Here is an 18754-nt window from a genome sequence, read left to right as displayed (position 1 = left end):
GGGTTTACAACCACTTTAATTGTTTCACCAACCATACTGTGCAAGGTCAAGTCCAACCATCTGCTAAAGGTTTGGATACCTAATCAAGCTTCTACCGTAGGATACTATTCAAGCGTTTTACATGCTCTCAATGGTTTCTGCTACTAGTAATCAGATCTAAAAGAAGACAAAATTGTTAAAGGGCAGAAGGAATTGAGCCAAATAAAGAGACAGTTGAGCACTTTATGCTTCAGGCTTTAATCACAAAATTCAAGAACGTATCTGCTGTTCAATTGGTGCCAATATGTCGAATGCTAAACCATAACATGACATGACATTAGAAAAGAACATTTCAAATCAGTAACAGGCAGTTCTGAAATTCCTGGAATTCACTCCAAAAAGATAAGAGATGTGTACAAAAGGTTTTTCAGGGTTACTTTTTGCACACAAAGTGTCAATGACAGTGAAATGTTTACAAAGTAGAAATGTAAACAGATTGTGGGTCAATATGATACAAGATAGATACCAGTTAAAATATTTTTACATTTTCCTTGAATTAGATATTGATGTGAATAAAGCACAACTTTAGCCATTTTTTGTAGACAGAGGAAGAGTTACAGACCTAGCTTGCTAAATCATTGCAAATCATTGACTTTTTTTATAAAAAAAAAAAAATGTCTTCACACTGCTTTTCTAGCTTCTTCCTGTCTACATCTACAAAAGGGAACAGATGGGGGCGCCAGCCTGGGTGCAGCAGGTTAAAACAAAGATGTATTCGTAAAACGAAGAATGGCTACTCACAAAAGTAGTATATAAATAGGCATTTCTCAAAAAGTGATGTCTGGGCCAGACAGAGATGTCCCAAAGTATGTTGCAGATGGTGAGTAGCCATTCTACTTTTTACAATTAAATCTTCGTTTTAATCTGCTGCCCTCATCTGCCCCCCTGTTGAGATTTGCTTCGCTCTATAGGGAGCTGCTGCCAACATGGTGTACCTCTACATATGGAATTTATAATAATGGATTCCTTTTAAAGGACTTTAGAGATGTCATCCAGTGTTTTTTACTGTAATTTTCCTGCGCCATTTTTTTCCTTTTGTGGTTCCTGACTACATGTGTCTACTCCAGAGTCAGCTGTCACCCACATATAATGCCATTTGGCAACAATTCAGAACTTCATCCATATAACTAGAGCAATTAGCACCTATCCCCAATTTCATGGCACCATCGTGCTTGGGTTAAAGAAATAGGAAAGGGTGGTTTCACAAGCTTTCACACCTCCCATCTTGTTTTTGGACAATCCACAGTGACTGTACAGTGCCTTTTTTTGTTGCTTCACAACCTGGAATTAACATGGATTGCTTGAGGATTTGCATCATTTAATCTACAGAACACGCCCACAACTTTGAAGATTTTTTTCATTTTTTTTTATTGTGAAGCAAACAACAAATCGGACAAAATGACAGAAAAAGTCAATGTGCATAACTATTCACCCCCCTAAAGTCAATACGTTATAGTGCCATCTTTTGCAGCTATCACAGCTCCAAGTCACTTTGGACAAGTCCATGAGCTTGCCACATCTTACCACTTGAGTTTTTCCCCATTCCTCCTTGCAAAACTGCTTCAGCTCCTTCAAGTTAGATTGCTGTTCGCAAGCGCAAACCATCCAAGTCTGACCACAGATTTTCTATTGGATTAAGGTCTGGGATTTGACTAGGCCATTCCAACACATTTACATGTTTCCCCTTAAACCACTCAAGTGTTGCTTTAGCAGTGTGTTTGTAGTCCTTGTCCTGCTGGAAGGTGAACCTCTGTCCTTGCCTCAAATCTGAAACAGAGCGGTACAGGTTTTGCTTAAGAATATCCCTGTAGTTAGCACCATCCATCTTTCCCTCAACTCTGACCAGTTTCCCTGTCCCGACTGCTGAAAAACATCCCCACAGCATGATGCTGCCACCACCATGTTCCACTGTGGAGATGGTTTTCTTTGGGTGATGTGATGTGATGGGTTTGCACCAAACATGGCATTTTCTTTGATGGCCAAAAAGATAAATTTTAGTATCAGACCAGAGCACCTTCCTCCACACATTTTGGGAGTCTCCCACATGCCTTTTCACAAACTCAAAATGTGCCATTTTGTTTTCTGCTGAAAATATGGGCTTTCTGACCACTCTGCCATAAATCCCAACTCTATGGAGCGTACGGCTTATTGTGGTCCAGATACTCCAGTCCCTGCTGTGGAACCCTGGAGCTACTCCAGGGTTACCTTAGGTCTTTGTGCTGCCTCTCCGATTAATGCCCTCCTTGCCTGTGCCGTTAGTTTTGGTGTGCGGCCGTCTCTTGGCAGGTTTGCCGTTGTACCATGTTCTTTCCATTTGGTTATAATAGATTTGATGGTGCTCCTAGGGATCAAAGATTTGGATTAAATTTTTTATTTTATTTTTTATAACCTAATCCTGACTTCTTCTCAACAACATTATTGTCCTTTACTTGTTTGGAGAGTTCCTTTGTCTTCATGGCAGTGTTGGGTTCGTGGTGCCTCATGCTTAGGTGTTGCAGCCTCTGGGGCCTTTCAAAAAAAAGTGTGTATATGTAATGAGAGATCATGTAACACTTATGCCTGGACACATGATCGGGCATTGATCGGACATTCTGACAACAAAATCCATGGATTTTTTTCTGATGGATGTTGGCTCAAACTTGTCTTGCATACACACGGTCACAAAGTTAGTCGAAAATTGCGAACATCAAGAACGTGGTGACATACAACACATACGACGAGCCAAGAAAAATAAAGTTCAATAACCAGTGCTGCTCTTCTGCTAGATTACGAGCATGCGTGGAACTTTGTATGCCTGACAACGGATTTTGTTGTCAAAAAATTTGAGATCTCAAATTTTGTACGACTGAAATTCCGATGGAGCCTACACACAGTTGGAATTTCCGACAAAAAGCTCCAACTGTGTGTACGGGGCATTAAATTGCACACAGGTGGACATCATTTCACCAATTATGCGACTTCTAAAGATAATTGGTTGCACCAGTGCTTTTTATGGGCTTCATAACAAATGGGATGAATACATACGCACATGCCAATTATCAGTTTTATTATTTCTGAAAAATTGTTTTATGTATCCATTTTTCTAATTTTACTTCACCAACTTAGACTACTGTGTTCTGATCCATCACATATAATTCAGATTAAAAAAAAAACAAAATTAACTAAAGACTAATGTAACAAAATAGGTAAAAAGCCAAGGGGGTGAATACCTTTGCAAGGTACTGTATATAGGTAAACGAGTTACCTTGTGAGGCTGTAAGTACTGAGGTACATTGCCGAAACTCATTTCAGCTTATGCAGTTTGTTGGATAAGTGTCGAAAAACATCTTCAATATTACTGAACTAGACCAGTTAAATGTGAATCACTACTACTAGCTATACCGCTACTCAGATCAAATAGAAGCTCCCCAGACATAAGGGTGACATACATCTTAGGCCGCGTACACACGCGGGGACTGTTCGCTCAACTTTGTCCGCTGAACAGTGTTTCAGCGGACAGTCCGCTCGTGTGTGGGCTTTCAGCGGACAGTTTCAGCGAACAGTCTGCTGAACAAGGTTTTTCGGAATTTCCGAAAAACTGTCCGCTGAAACCTTGTTTCAGCGAACAGTCCCCTCGTGTGTAGGCTTGTTCGTCAAACAAAGTTCTGCGCATGCTCAGAAAGAATTTATACGCCGAAGGTTGCATTGCAGTGTATAGGACGTCGTTTTCTAGTCCCGTCGTACGTGCCGTTCACGTCATCGCGCACGGTTTCAGCAAACTGTTCGTACGTCGTGTGTGGCCATGTCCGTCCATGCTAATTTTGAGCGAACTGTCCGCTGAAACTGTTTGACGAACAAAGTTGAGCGAACAGTCCCCGCGTGTGTACGCGGCCTTACTGTGCAAGGCCCTTCTGAATATGAATGTCCCCTTTAAATAAAACCGAAAGAAACTGTTCTCTTTCTGACTTTAGCACTGTTTGCAAGCAGGTGTGATTTTAAAGAAACAAGGTTTCACAGCATTAAATAGCCCTTAAATAGCCCTTTACAATATCATAGAAAGCAAGCATGAGAAATTATTACATAAAACTTTAAAGAAGGTCAATTAAGTCTTCTTTACCAGGTTTGTATTATTTCCTGGATAGAATCAGGAGTTCATTTAATTATTTTAATTGTTCCCTGAGGTTGGTATTTACGTTCGATATGTTTTGACCTTTCCTAAAGTTATGATCTCAAAAGCAGTATGGACTCATTTCTTTCTCTGCTACACATACTGGATGTATGTTTATACCATTTCTTTATAAATGATCCATTTAAAATATTCCTTTATTCTTTTTCCGTCACATTACAATGTGATTTGTCCGTCTGATGTCATTCTCTTCTGATGCTTACAGGCAGAACGAACAGGAAACCAGCCTCTCAGCAACATCAAAAGGTTCAAACTGTTTGTTGAAAATTAAATGAACTGAACTTGGGGTCACTATATCAAAAGGTTTTGAATATTTTGTATGGCCTTTTTTCATAATTAGTTGATAGAAAAATCCCCTTCTCCCTAATTAAAGTACTGTTTGGTAAAAGTCAGCCTTATTCTGTTCTGTATTCGTCAGAAAAATGATTCCACAAACTATAAACATATGTAACTGTGGCATAAAAGTAAACCTCTATAATGGGGCTGGGAACAAAGTCCAGCCATGTACTGAATCATCTTATGAGCTTTATGAAGCCAATAAACCTGCCTTTCCTAATTAATGTATACACAAGAATATACCAAATCTCCAAGACAATTTTACAAAAACAATACAATAAAATGATTTAAATATATCTATATCATCATATATAACAATGAAACACAGAATAGTATAAAAATATTAGTGTCCAAACACCAGAAATGTACGCATCAATCCACCATGGAATCAAATAAAAATTATTAAATCATTTCTTAGTGACATACAGCATCTCAAAGTGATTACACCCCTCACATTTTTGTAAATCTTATATCTTTTCATGTGACAACACTGAAGAAATTACACTTTGCTACAATGTAAAGTAGTGTGTACAGCCTGTATAACAGTGTAAATAAACACACAGCCATTCATCCCTAAGTGAAAATGTCCAAATATGGCCCAAAGTGTCAGTATTGTGTGTGGCCACCATTATGTTCCAGCACTGGCTTAGCCCTCTTGGGCATGGAGGTCACCAGAGCTTCACAGGGTGGCACTGGAGTCCTCTTCCACTCCTCCATGGACAACATCACGGAGCTGGTGGATGTTAGAGCCCTTGAGCTCCTCCACCTTCCATTTGATGCCCCACAGATGCTCAATAGGGTTTAGATCTGGAGACATGCTTGGCTAGTCCATTACCTTTACCCTTCTTTAGCAAGGCAGTGGTCGTCTTGGAGGTGTGTTTGGGGTCGTTATGTTGGAATAGTGCTCTGCAGCCCAGTCTCCAAAGGGAGAGGGATCATGCTCTGCTTCAGTATGTCACAGTAAATTCATGGTTCCCTCAATGAACTGTAGCTCCCCAGTGTCAGCAGCACTCATGCATATAAAGCACAATAAGAAAGTCCATCAAATAAAAAGCCCCAAAAAAAAGTGTTGAAATGATCCAAATACAGTGGTCAAATGCACTCTTACAAACATCAACACCGGGATGTCCCAAGATCTCCAAATGCTCCCCCACACAGCCCACTCCAAAGATGTCTGCAAACTCAGGGATTAATAGAACTATCATAGTGTAGCAAGAGTGAGCTTCCAATTTATTAAAAAGATAAGAGCAAAGCAAACAATATTGCATAACGCTGAGGTAAGAGCATGCGATTCTCCGATTTTTGTCCGCAAAAGCCACTCAGGTTGTGTGATAACGTCACCGCCATTGGCCCTGCCTCACATGTTTTGTTATCGCAGAAGTCATCAGGGGGACTGGCCACTCAAAGCCAATTCTTTTGTGTCATTATGTTTTTTTTACAATTATATCCCCTATGTCTGTACTTAACCTTTACATCCTGCATCTTAAATTTTTTTGTAAATACCTGGTTGATCCTTTCCAAGTACCTCAAAAAGAAAAACGTACTGAAATATCCCATAGTCAATAAAGTTCATCAATAAACAAAGTCCATACAAAACTTGAACAGTACAGTACTGTTATGAGGTCATGTGACAAAACACGTCAGGAGGCGGAGCTGACGATGTCATCACACCCGGAAGTCCAGTAACGGCTATTTTACCGAAGTTTTTTCTTAGAGCGGAGTTCCTCCTGGGGGAAAAAAAAAATGTAAAAGTCAGCAGCTACAAATACTGTAGCTGCTGACTTTTAATATTAGGACTCTTACCTGTCCAAGGAGCTTGTGATCTTTGGATCGATTTGCGGGTGCTGCAGCTGCCAGTCCCGATAAGAGGACCAGGCAGTGAAGACTTTTGGCTTCACTCCTGGTTCCCTACTGTGCATGCGTGAGTCGTACTACACATTCTGAAATATCCCTGCCATCTTCTGGGACCTGTGTATCTCCCAGAAGACAGTGTGGGGGGGGGGGGAGGGGCTGGACATTGCATAGATCTTTCCCTAGAAGTGGGAGCCGATACCTAGATTTGGAGGAATCCAATGGGGAAGTTCCATTTCTGGGTAGAAATCAGCTTTAAAGGCTATTTGTTTTTACATTTAAAGAGGTGTTTCTTCTTGTGCATTGGAGGTTTCAATGCACTTGCTTTGTGAGGAGTTTATTCTTTAGGCTTAGTAAAGTATTGGGTGTTTATATATTACTTGATAATCTGCCAGAGGCTGTTTTGAAGTATACTTCATGATTAATACCCAGTATCTGGGAAAGCGTGATAGACCTTACCTTTATGTGGGTCTGTTTGGGAGGTAAGAGGCTGCAGTGAAAGGTGGTGGGCACTGCAGTGGAGAATTTCTCATTTGCAAATCAAGTGGATCACATATGACTGATACACACATGAATGTAACAGATTGATTGAAAGTTATCATGGACTTTAACCACTTGCTTACTGGGCACTTAAACCCCCCTCAGTCCCAGACCAATTTTCAGCTTTCAGCGCTGATGCACTTTGAATGACAATTGCGCGGTCATACAACACTGTACCCAAATGAAATTTTTATCATTTTTTTCCCACAAATAGAGCTTTCTTTTGGTGGTATTTAATTACAGCTCGGAGTTTTATTTTTTGCTAAACAAAAAAAGATGCAACAAAAAAAAAAAAAAAAAAATCATGTTTTAATAGTTTGTTATAAAATTTTGCAAACGGGTCATTTTTCTCCTTCATTGAAGTGCGATGATTAGGCGGCACTGATAGGCTGCATTGGTGGGCACTGATGGGCTGCATTGGTGGGCACTGATGGGCTGCACTGATAGGCATAGTTAAGGCGGCACTGATAGGCACAGATAAGGCGGCACTGATGGGCAAAGATGGGCACAGATAAAATGGCACGGATGGGTGGCACGGATGGGCACTGATAGGTACCACTGATAGATGGGACTGATGGGCACTGATAGGTGGCTCTGATAGGTGGCACTGCAGGGCACTGATGGGCGGCACTGGGGTGCAGCACCTTTGAGGCAGATTGTGGGCACTGTGTGGCACTGTGGGCACTATGGGCACTGCTGGGTGGCACTGACGGGGGGCACTTACTTTTATTCAGGATGGCACTGCAGGGGGCAGGTGGGCACTGGCAGGGGGCAGGTGGTCGCTTGTATTGCTGGCCGTGATCGGGACTGATGTCCCGATCACGGCGGCTGCTGTCAGCGCGAGGAGGAATAATAGCCGATTACTGGCTCTGTTCTATCACATGATCAGCTGTCATTGGCTGGCAGCTGATCACGTGATAAGTGGTCGGGATCGACCCCTTGCACGGATCGGTGATCAGGCGAGTCTCATGGACTCGCCGATCACAGGGGGCGCGCAGGCCGCTCGTGCACGGGACGACGTCAATAGACGTAGTCCCGGAAAAGTAGGTCCGCGCTAATGCCGTCATTTGGCAATAGCGCGGATCCCAAGTGGTTAAATTATTGATGGTTTTTTTTGAGAGACAGACAGAAATTATTAATAATATATTATGATATATATATCATAATATGATATATATATATATATGAATGAGAGCGCGAGAGAGAGCGCGAGAGCGAGCGCGAGCTTCGACAAGCATAGAGATTTGCTTCTTTTAGTTTTATTGTTAGCAGCAATGCAATAGCAGCCAATTCTCTGGCTGCTGCATTGCCATTCCCAGTACGCATGCTCCACCAGTTGCTGTTGCGAAGCTATTCACTTCCTAATTTTTTTTTCCCCCTCCTTCACCCCATGTGACTTTTTTCACTGGCTTGCAGAGTGGCTCCAGCTGTTTGAATGACATCAGTTTTTTGTGTTTTCAGCCGCTGAAACAATGAATTAAAATTTTATTACAAAACTCCACTGAGGTAAAAAAAAAAAAAAAAAAAAAAAAGGACTTTACCAGCTGCCACACATAACCCCAGAGTGAAGGAAATAAGCACAAGTTTAGCGTATAAAAATTTACAAAATGTATTCAGAATTCATTAAAAACAGTAAACATTTTTACATCCATATAGGGTGCCAATACGCATCCAATATGGGGTAACAATAGCCCATGTATGTATGCAATCGCTAGCCCAGAATTATATACAATATTTCTGATAAGAATAGCATATAATAAAAACTTCTGTTGGTCTGCATAATGGACAGTCCAAGTCTGGAACTTGATCTCTACGCGTTTCACCAAACTTAGCTTTTTCAGGAGACCTCAAAGTGAAATAAAATGGGTACGAGGATGCTCAGCCCAAAACCAAGGGGTTCAGGCCACCCCAAAAGGATGCACAATACACCAGGGCCACACACACAGCTGTGAGACAAGCCCCCAAGGGCCATATAGTATTTTTGGTCATCTCTGATCTTATAAACGTAATGGATTTAACTCATGTGATGAGGAAAAAACTCTTGACTGACCATCCAAAAAGAGGGATCTTATATACCAGTCCCCAAATCTGTGTGGCCGTATGGGCCCCAAGAAAAGACTATTGCCCTCTATTACAGCTAATATTTTAGATAGTGATTAAAAAGCAATTGTATTTATTAGGCATGTCGTATTAAAAATCTAATTTTGCTTTCATTTATTAATCCACATGACTGCAACAGTGCCAATCTGCTCTTTTTGGCCATGGTAAAGCAAAGAAAATGTATTGGGACACCTGCCTTTACATGTACACATGAACTTTAAATGGCATCCCAGTCTTAGTCTGTAGGGTTCAATATTGAGTTGGCCCACCCTTTGCAGCTATAACAGCTTCAACTCTTGGTATGCTGACACCTTAAGAGTTTCCTTTAATGGAACTAGGGGGCCAAGCCGAACCCCTGAAAAACAATCCCACACGATAATATCTCCTCCACCAAATATTTGGAACAGTGCACAAAGCAAGGTCCATAAAGACATGAATGAGTCTGGGGTGGAGAAACTTGTCTGGCCTGCAGAGTCCTGACCTCAACCCAATAGAACACCTTTGGGATGAATTAGAGTGGAGACTGCGAGCCAGGCCTTCTCGTCCAACATCAGTGCCTGAACTCACAAATTCTCTTCTGGAAGAATGGTCAAACATTCCCATAGACACACTCCTAAACCTTGTGGACAGCCTTCCCTGAAGAGTTGAAGCTGTTAAAGCTGTAAAGGGTGGGCCAACTCAAGATTGAACCCTACGGATTAAGACTAGGATTCCATTAAAGTTCATGTGTGTGTTAAGGCAGGCGTCAAAATACTTTTGAAAATATAGCGTAGGATTCATGCTTGTTCAGTCCACTTATTCAACAGTGTGGAGAGGAGCAATTGAAATAGCATCATGTGACAATGGTATATACAGAAGAAAATAAGGTATTTGGAATTTGTATTTTAAGGTGTTTAATGCAGTGTTTATATTGCTCTATTGCTCAACTACTGTATACATGCAAACTGCTTACTGCATGTTTAAAGTGGTTGTAAACCCTTACAACCAACTTTGACCTACAGGTAAGCCTTAATCTAGGCTTACCTGTAGGCCCAAGAAATATCTCCTAAACCTACATGGTTTAGGAGATATTTGCCGAAAGACAGGCACCTCTATCTATGGCGCATGCACCGTAGACAGCGGCGCGCCACTGTCAATGGCGATATGCCGCAAGTGGCGGCTCCCATGCGCATGCGCAGGAGGGACATCATCGCGGCTTCACCGAATGACAGCAACGGAGCAGCGAGACCCACCGAGACCCACCGAGAAGATGGATGTGCCGGACTACAGGGGACAGCGGTGACTTTGCTGGCTCCTGTGTCAGGTAAGTGACACATAATGGGCTACTATGCGATGCATAGTAGTCCATTATGCTTTACCTTTGCAGGAAATCAAAGAGGAAGTAAACTCATTAGGGTTTACTTCCTCTTTAAAGATACTTTCAACTGTAGCCAAAATGTTATTTCATTAAATAACTATATTAAACCATATTGCCCTACAACATACCAAATTATAAAGGTTTCAGACCAATATATTTCATATCTGCTTGTACCATCACATAAACGCTCCATACCAACTGTACCCTTGTTCTGCTATTGTTACATCTGTCCACTGGCCTAAAGCCTAATGCACCCAGGAGGCGCAGGTGCAGCCATCTGCCCAATGCTGTCTTGAGTGATAACAGCCTACATCTATATGTATACGTACAGTGGCGTACTGTATGCTCCAATGCAGAAAGTCCATGTACAGTACCTACCTGCATATGCCCCTGAATACACAGCTTACTAAAATACATGTAATGTTTAGAACTGATCTCCAGAGCACTCTGGCTTTCTCATTAAGGCCAGGTTCACACTATAGCGATGCGGGAATGCCGCGAATCCGCGGCGTTTTACCGCATCACACACCTCCCGCCGGCAGTTCACACTGCCCTATGCGGACGGCTGGGAGTGTCAATGATATGTTAATGACACCCCCAGTTCCGTCCGCATATCGCAGTGCGATCTGCAGACTCGCACAGGAATCGGATCGCATGGTGTGAACACCCATGCGATCCGATTCTGTTGCGGACCAAAAAAAGGGTCCCGTGCGAGTTTGCTGCGGGAGCGATGCGAATTCAGCCATACTATCTGTATGGCTGAACTCGCATCGCTACGGAGATCGGATGTGATTTGCACTGCAGTGCGGTGCGAATCACATCCGGATCTCCCCCCGCAGCAGTGTGAACCCGGCCTAAAAGTTTAGTTTTACTTTGTTCACCCTATTTCTATACGCGATCATGTCTGGAACACTAAATTGTGTTTTTACCAATGTAATAAAAGGGTTTTTTTTTTTTTTTTTAATCATGGAGCAAATATCTTTATTTTTCCCTTAAATAGCACTCTGTTGGAATACCCATTTGTCTGCTTAAGATGATTTTATTCAAATGCAATCATAGTCCACAAGAAAAGATCAATGCAATATATACAATAAAGTCCCCTTATTATTTCACCTACCTGCCAAATATTAAAGCTGAAGCAGGTTTTCAGAATTTGGAAAGTGCAGACATCAGCTGTCTGTTATCTAATTCCAAGTTTCTGAAAGTAAGTTAGCAGAACGGTGGGCAAAGTAATTTCTAGGAGCAACATTGTCACAAAGTATGGCAAAGATCTGTATATATTTTGTTCAATTTGCTGTTCCAAAACAGTATAAAGAGTAAAAACGACCACACTGCAATGTATATATTAATAATTAAATGCACTTACAAAAGAAATATAAGGAGCATTACACCCCAAATCCTATTTGTATTGTTTCTTCAGTCTTGGAACTGTCACTGGTTGTTCATTCCCAGGTGTCCTCTAAAGCTGGCTACACAACTAGTTGAGCTTGTAACAATTAAATATAACAGTTCACAAATTTATGTAAAACTTTAGATGCTTTATTAGCAGCAAGTCAACTTATTTTCTAAATGTTACAGTATTTTATAGAATTTATAGATATATAGGAATCCATGTTTAAGTCACAACAGTTAAAGCGGTAGTAAACCCTACTATATGTTTTAATCAAAGACCATATTTCTAATCAGCGAGACAATTTAAATCGATTTATCTAGACGGTTTTATCTAAAATGCTGTTCTTACTTTATATTCAGAGTTGTTTCCATATCGTTTTTCTAGCACTAACTCAGCGCCATCTCAGATGTGGGTCTTTCTAGTTTTCCCCTATTATCATTTATGCCCACAGTTCACGCTGCGCTCTGTAATCCCGCGCGTGCGCATTACGGGCACAATATCCAAGCCTCATTTTCGTTTCCTCTGTTAGAAAAAAAAAAGATGAGCAATGATCGCGGGATGTCGGGGCTGACGTCTACAACAGGAAATGACACAGCCCCGACATAAACAAGAATCTTTCCGGCCGGGGCTCGGGCTGCCGGATTTCTGAGCTATTACTGCGCATGCGCGTTGACGTCACTACTCGCAAATACAGCGATAGTACAGGAAGGAAGCAGGTAGGAAAAAAATTATTACTGCAAATCGATTGGGGATGATTGGAGGAAAATATTACTAGAAAGTTAAATTTTTGAGTATACATCCACTTTAAAAAAAAAAAAAAAAAAAAAAAAAAAAAAATGTAAAGTTACTATCACAGAAATTCTGATCAAAGAAAAGGTAAATGGAATCCCACACCCATGTAAAAGTGGAAGTTAAAAAAAAAAAAAAAAAAGTTGTCTGTGTGAAAATGTTACAAGTGAAAAATATGTGAATAAAGTGGAAAAAATATGAATATAAAAAAAATGTGTTTGTAAAATAAATATTAAAATGAATGTGTTTTATTGTGTTGAGGCCGAATTTACACCTGAGCGTTGCATTTTCTGGCAGAAAGTTGTGCGTTTTTCCACAGGTCAAAAAGGTCACCAATGTAAAAAGCAGAAAAACACCCAAAAAAGAAGAAGCTTGTGTACTTTTTTGAGCTTCAGGCTACAAAATGCTCAGATGTGAACAGGGGCCATTTAAATTAATGGGATTTTGCTTGTTGCCCATTTTACGAGCTGAAAACGCTCAGGTGTGAATGCAGCCTGAGCGCTGCTCGTTCTAAGACTATTACAGTCTGAGATTGGAAAATTGGAATAAATTACTAACCGTGCTCTCACATTCCCATAATAGAAAATCACAAACCTTGAACAAAAATACAGATTAATTAAATGCTAGACACAAAATGAATCTAAAATTAATAAATTGTATCACCAGAAATTCTGATATCAAATTTCATTCACCCTAAGGCCCCTTTCACACTGGGGCAGTTTTCAGGCGTTACAGCGCTAAAAATAGTGCCTGTGTAGCGCCTGAAAAAACCAGCCCCTTTCACTCCAGTGTGAAAGCCGGAAGGCTTTCACACTGGGGCGGTGCGCTGGCAGGACAGTGAAAAAAGTCCTGCTAGCCGCATCTTTGGAGCGGTGAAGGAGCCGTGTATTCACCGCTCCTACCCATTGAAATCAATGGGACAGCGCGGCAATACCGCCGGCAAAGCGGCGGTTTTAACCCTTTTTCGGCCGCTAGCAGGGGTTAAAACCACCCCGCTAGCACCTGCAGACTGCCGCTAAAACGACGGTAAAGCGCCGCTAAAAATAGCGGCGCTTTACCGCCGACGGCCGCACCGCCCCAGTGTGAAAGGGGCCTTACTGCTTAGCTATAAGTTGGTAAAGGAGAGCAATTTGAAGTAGTGACTGCTAATGTAGCCACACAAAAAAAAAAAAAACAGGACTATAGAAATTGTGTCACCAACTTCAAATCACAGTTAAATCACTGGCACTACTGATTTGCCGCAGCAAGGAATTGCGACTCAAAAAATTGTCCATGAAACAAAAGCTTTATTATTTATTTAGGTACCAGCCAGCAAAAAAATAAAATGTATACTTTTTTTTACTATGCCTACTGGGCTCAGTCGGACCTTAGATTAGCTTACATGCTTTAAATGACAACCTGTGATGATCAACATAAGAAAATGGAACACAATTTGGTAATTTCGGTATTTTACCAAGAATCTGCTCCAGTAGGTCACATTTAGAACTTGGGGGCAAAGAAAAATACAAAAAAAAAAATACCTGAGCCTTTAATCCAAAATATATGCAGCTGTTGGATATATCGGACTGAAGTGATGTTGAGAAATAAATGTAATGCAAACAATGTATATACTTGACATAAAACTTTGATGACACTGTTACTACAGGACATTTTGGGATGCAGTCTAACCTGTTCCAGGCTCTTGATGAGCCAGTGACATAATGGATTTTATAGGTCAGTCAGTTTCCCAGTCAGTTTTATCAAATCAACTGTTTACTCTTTTTAAAATCAATCTCAACAAACTATCCAAATGGCCCAGATCAAAAGTTTACATACCCTGGTGATTTTGGCCTGATAACATGCACACCACTTGACACAAAGGGGTTTGAATGGCTATTAAAGGTAACCACTCTCACCTGTGATCTGTTTGCTTGTAACTAGTGTGTGTGTATATATAAAAAGGTCAATGAGTTTCTGGACTCCTGACAGACCCTTGTGTCTTTTACATACCCCAGTTCTTAATACCGTGTATTGCTCCCTATAACATCAATGACAGCTTGAGGGCTCCAGTGGCAACCTGTGAAGCTCTGGTGAACTCCCTGCCCAAGAGGGTTAAGGCCGTGCTGGAAAATAATGGTGGCCACACAAAATATTGACACTTTGGGCCAAATTTGGATATTACTCACTTTCTTTATCGTACATCACTGGACACAGAGCCTCAGTATTTACTGATGGGTAAAATAGGCACCACTAGGTGATGGACACTGGCACACCCTAGACAGGAAGTTTAGCCCCCTATATAACCCCTCCCCTAACTGGGAGTACCTCAGTTTTTTTACCAGTGTCTTAGGTGTTGGTCACGAGTAAAGATGTGTTGTGCTGAGCTCTTCTGCAATATTCCTTCTGGGACAAGCCATGCAACCGGATCCATTTGAAGTGCTTTTCTAGGCCGAAATGAATGGTACCCGGGCCTCGTGTCCGAAACGAGGTTCTGCCTGTAATGTTTTTCTTTAGAAAGCTGGACCCCAGTATCCAGTATTTGTTTTTTTCAGCCATATCCCTGATGGGGTGCTTTATAGGCCCCCTTTTTAAAAGGAGGCCCTAGTCCCTGAAGGTTTTTTCAAAAGGAGCCCACCGTGAGAGGTGAAGATTGGGTCTGTTACCACAGAACCCTGCGGCTGGATAAGGCAAGGGAGATGCCTAAGGAATTAAGGAAGGAAGTAAAATGTTGCTATTCCTAAAGTCGCCATCGGGGGCTGTCAAGAGCACATACCTTTCCATGCTTGTCAATTTGGCTGTGTTCATGCTGTACGGTTCCTCCGAGCCCATGCTCCAGATAAGAGGTGGGATGTTTGTTTTTTTCCCTTTTTCAAGGAATGTCTCCCCACAGCTCTCTTCAGGCTAAAGGGCCATAGGGCAGTCGGTGGTACCCCGCACTGCCTTCCGCTGCCATTATGGTGGCTTTCATCCACCTGCCCTCCTCTCTATGCTCTCCATAAGTGGATTAGAGGAAAGATTGATGGCCATGATCACATCTTCACTAAGGGGAAGAAAGCGCATTAGATCCCCTTCTACCCAGGACCCTCAAAACAGAGGAACTCTGGGAAAGAGATCGAGATGAGGAGGACTCCTCTTCTGAAGAATCTAGTGGGGAAGGACACTCTTCGGCTTCACAGGCTGAGAAATTGCTGGTGCAATCTCTTACTGAAAGGGTCCGCGCCACATTTAAGTTACCCGTAACTGAGCAGACTGAAAAACGCATGTCTAGTTTGGGTTCACTTAAGCCTCCTCAAGCTACACATGCTTTTCCTGTTCATTTCCTGCTGGAAAAGCTTATTTATTCTGAGTGGGATCAACCAGATAAAAAATTTTTCCCCTCCTAAAAAGTTTTCAAAGCTTTATCCTATGGAGGAAAAGTTCACAAAAATGAGGGTTGTCCTGTCAGGATCCAATCCAACAATGCCACAGCAGTGGCGTATATCAATCACCAAGGAGGCACCAGGAGTCATGCAGCCCAGAGAGGCAAATCCTAATCTGAGCAGAAAAGCATGTGCCGTGCATATCAGCAAACTTCATTCCAGGGGTAGAGAACTGGCAGGCAGACTACTCAAGTCACCAGCAGTTGTTCCCAGGGGAATGGTCGCTTCACCCGACATCTTCCTGGCCATATGTCAAAGATGGGGGATCCCAGATGTAGATCTGTTTGCGTCCAGGTTCAACAACAAGATCGACAACTTTGTGTCAAGAACAAGGGATCCAATTGCATGCAGGACATATGCATTTGTGACCCTGTAGCATCACTTCTCACCGATTTATGCATTCCCTCTTATTCTGCTGCTACCACAACTTTTTTGCAGGATCAAGCAGGAAAAGTCAGTGTTTCTAATGGCCCCAGCGTGGCCCAGAAGATCTTGGCATGCAAAAACCGTGAAGATGGCGGTAGGGTCCCCATGAACCCTACCAGCACATCCAGACCTGCTATCGCAGGGACCAGTGTTCCATCCTACCTTACAAACGCTAAATTTAACGGTTTGGCTATTGAAACCCACATTCTGAAGAGTGGTGGGCTTTCAGGCACAATAATTTCTACCTTGATTAACGCAAGGAAGCCAGCTTCCAGAGTCATTTATAGAGTCTGGAAGGCATTAGTCTCCCGGTGGTGAATCCAGGGGTTGGCATCCCAGAAAGTAGGTCACAGGGAGAATCCTTGCTTTTCTGCAAATAGGGTTTTCTGCAAATGGGGAATTGCTTCGTATTCTTTGGTCCGAAGCTTTATACAGGGGGTAACGCGGCTTAATCCACCGGTTAGAGCACCCCTGAACTCCTGGGACTTGAATTTAGTTCTGTTGGCATTACAGAAACAGCCTTTTGAGCCGATACGACATTCCTTTGGTCCTTTTGACAAGGAAGCCAATTTTTCTGGTAGCCATTTCTTCTGTGAGAAGGTTATCAGAATTGGTAGCCATCTCTTGTAAAGAGCCATATTTAATTTTTAATAAGGATAGAGTAGTATTGCATCCTCATCCTAGTTTTCTTTTGAAGGTGGCTTCAGATATTCATCTAAACCAGGATATTGTTCTTCCTTCATGCTTTCCAGATCTCTGTTCTAAGAGATCTGGAAAGTCGTCACTACATTCTCTGGATGTAGTGAGGTCAAAACCCATTTGGAAGCGACCGCTCAGGTTCGCAAAACAGATGTTTTGTTCGTGTTGCCTGAATGTCCTAAGATAGGACAGGCAGCGTCGAAATCCATCATTACTAAATGGACTCGACAGGTAATTTTTCAAGCTTATGGTTTAGAGAGAACCACCTCATTTCCAATATAGGTTTGCGCCAATTTTTTACTGGTTTTATAAAAAATATTTATACCCCTTGAAATTTTCCACATTTTGTCATGGTACAACCAAAAACATAAAATGGATTTTATGGGATAGACTAGAGCTGCACAAATAATCATTAAAGAACTGAGATCGCGATTCTAACCCCCTCACGATCTTAACACAGCATTTCCTCGATTCAGTGTAGAGAGTTCTCTGCTCAAGCCACAAAAAAAAAAATATATACATATATAAATCAAGATTCTCATTTTAGCCAGAATCGTGCAGCTCTATGACAGACCAACACAAAGTGGCACATAAATGTGCAGTGGAAGGAAAATGATAAATGGCTTTCAAATAAATGTGAAAAGTGTGGCAAGCATTTGTATTCAGCCCACTTTACTCCGATACCCCTCCTTTACTCTGATACCCTTAACTAAAATCTAGTGGAACCAATTGCTTTCAGAAGTCACCTAATTAGTAAACAGAGTCCACCTGTGTGTAATTTAATCTCAGTATAAATACAGCTGTTCTGTGAAGCCCTCAAAGGTTTGTTAGAGAAGCTTAGTGAACAGCATTATGAAGGCCAAAGAACATACCAGACAGGTCAGGGATAAAGTTGTGAAGAAGTTTAAAGCAGGGGTAGGTTCTAAAACAATATGCCAAGCCATGAATGTCTCACGGAGCACTGGTCAACCCAACATCTGAAAATGGAAAGAGTATGGCACAACTGCAAACCTACCAAAACATGACTGTCCACATGAACTGACAGCCCAGGCAAGGAAATAATCAGATAAGCAGTAAAGAGGCCCATGGTAACTCTGGAGGATCTGCAGAAATCCACAGCTCAGGTGGGAGAATCTGCCACGCTTTTCACATATTTGTAAAAAATGTTGAACCATTTATCATTTTTCATCCACTTCACAATTACGTGCCACTTTGTGTTGGTCTACCAAATAAAATCCCATTAAAATACATTTACATTTTTGGTTGTAACATGACAAAATGTGGAAAATTCCAAGGGGTAGGAATACTTTAAGGCACTGTATGTTTGCATAATGCCCAAATAGAGTGCAAGTTATGTTCCATTGTTGAAGAAGGCCCTTTGTCATAGCTGCACCATCCTGAACAAAGGGAAAGGCCAAACACCCTATAAACTAGTCCTTCAATCTTCAATAAGAGGATTAAATACACACATCTTGTTGCACACAGATGCAGTGCATAGTAAATGCGTAATCTAAATGAGGCTTTGAATTTTGTACAAAATAGATAAGCCCTTTAAACACAATGCGAATTAGCTTTGCAAACACTGAAGTGAATATATGATGAATGGAGAAGGCTGCCAGTATAAGTATGTTCAAAATACAACTAGGTTTTCATATTCAGAC

The 18754-nt window shown here is 41.6% G+C and overlaps 1 protein-coding gene and 1 long non-coding RNA gene across 3 annotated transcripts in view; one reads left to right on the top strand and one right to left on the bottom strand.

The window, feature by feature from the left end:
• Positions 1-18754, bottom strand: part of CPQ (carboxypeptidase Q) — a 696853-nt gene that overhangs the window by 586915 nt on the left and 91184 nt on the right. The window lies entirely within an intron of this gene.
• LOC143998378 (uncharacterized) lies at positions 743-4596 on the top strand. The gene is made up of 2 exons (XR_013277890.1): positions 743-859; positions 4410-4596. It is a non-coding gene; the product is annotated as an uncharacterized LOC143998378 (long non-coding RNA).

Source organism: Lithobates pipiens, unplaced genomic scaffold, assembly GCF_037356315.1.
Source record: "Lithobates pipiens isolate NorthernLeopardFrog02 unplaced genomic scaffold, aLitPip1_a1.2 Scaffold_19, whole genome shotgun sequence".
Lineage (NCBI taxonomy): Eukaryota > Metazoa > Chordata > Amphibia > Anura > Ranidae > Lithobates > Lithobates pipiens.
This window is presented reverse-complemented; position numbering and strand designations above follow the sequence as displayed.